Below are 1,235 nucleotides of genomic sequence, written 5' to 3'. Positions count from 1 at the left end.
CACCACAACTAGTGATCAGCACTGCCACACACAGCCTCAACTCACTTCTTTCACATACAGACTCATACTAATGTGTACCCAAGAACTGGTATAAATGCTCACGGTTATTGACTCTCTTTCTATCTGCTGTAATGTCTCACATACACATACATGTATCACTCACATACACACTTTTCTTTGTATGACGGCCTGTCTTTTATTATGTTCTTATATGTCGCATTCACACTCTCACACAGACATACACTTTAATGCTACAATAAATATTTCTGTTATTCATCTTATACGGTTGTGGTCTTTCATTACTGGTCATCTATGTTATCGTCGTATAACATATTATATGTATATCATCATTTGATATATAATATTTTGTGTTCGACCGTGTGACACGTTTAAATAAAAGGAGTCCTCTGTTTTTCCATTCGTCACCATTTCTCCTTTTTGAGTTCGCACGGTCGTTCCTTACATATATATATATATGTTTGTGTATAATTATTATAATTATATAAAAAGAAAAATACGAACTACTACAGTATTCCTCCCTTCTCAACACATGAAATATGTATGTACTATGGGTATGTTTGTACATGAATATATATATATGTGTGTGTTTATATATGTATATATACATGTATTCCTCATTTATATACCTTTTCATTTCTACATAACTACAGTAATCTTAAGATATATTGATTATTTAAATTCCACTATCATTTCTCTTTTGATTATTTTCCTTTCCTCTGTTTATACTTTATCTAATAAGAATAATATAATACACCTAATAATAATAATAATTGATTCCTTTGTACGCATATACAATAAACATATAAATGCATATAAATGTATATAAATGTATTTACGTATATTTATGTATATGTAAAAGTGTGTATATATGTATGTATTTACATTCATAACTTAACCTTATGAACTTTCTAAACTCTCTGACGAAGCCCAGAGGCACACCCAAGTATCTTAATCTTATCTACTAAATACTTCAGTTCACCGAAGGGATGGAAGTAAAGTGGGGTACTATGGCCTCTTGGCTGAAACAGCTGTAAGATACTATTCTACTTTTTATGGTCTACGTTATATATTTTAATAATTACTGGTATTTTTATATTTTATATATTATATATGTAAAGCATAATATGTTATACATGTATGTATATTGTTATAATTGTTTCTTTTTAATAAATATGAATACCACCTCTTGATCCCCTACATTTTCTTATTGCTGT

The 1,235-nt window shown here is 29.4% G+C and overlaps 1 protein-coding gene across 2 annotated transcripts in view; it reads right to left on the bottom strand.

The window, feature by feature from the left end:
• Positions 1-1,235, bottom strand: part of LOC106867497 (beta-hexosaminidase) — a 53,203-nt gene that overhangs the window by 10,473 nt on the left and 41,495 nt on the right. The gene's annotated exons all lie outside the window — the stretch shown is intronic.

This window comes from Octopus bimaculoides, chromosome 18, assembly GCF_001194135.2.
Source record: "Octopus bimaculoides isolate UCB-OBI-ISO-001 chromosome 18, ASM119413v2, whole genome shotgun sequence".
Taxonomy (NCBI): domain Eukaryota; kingdom Metazoa; phylum Mollusca; class Cephalopoda; order Octopoda; family Octopodidae; genus Octopus; species Octopus bimaculoides.
Note: the sequence above shows the minus strand (reverse complement) of the source record. Positions and strands in the feature narration are given on the sequence as shown.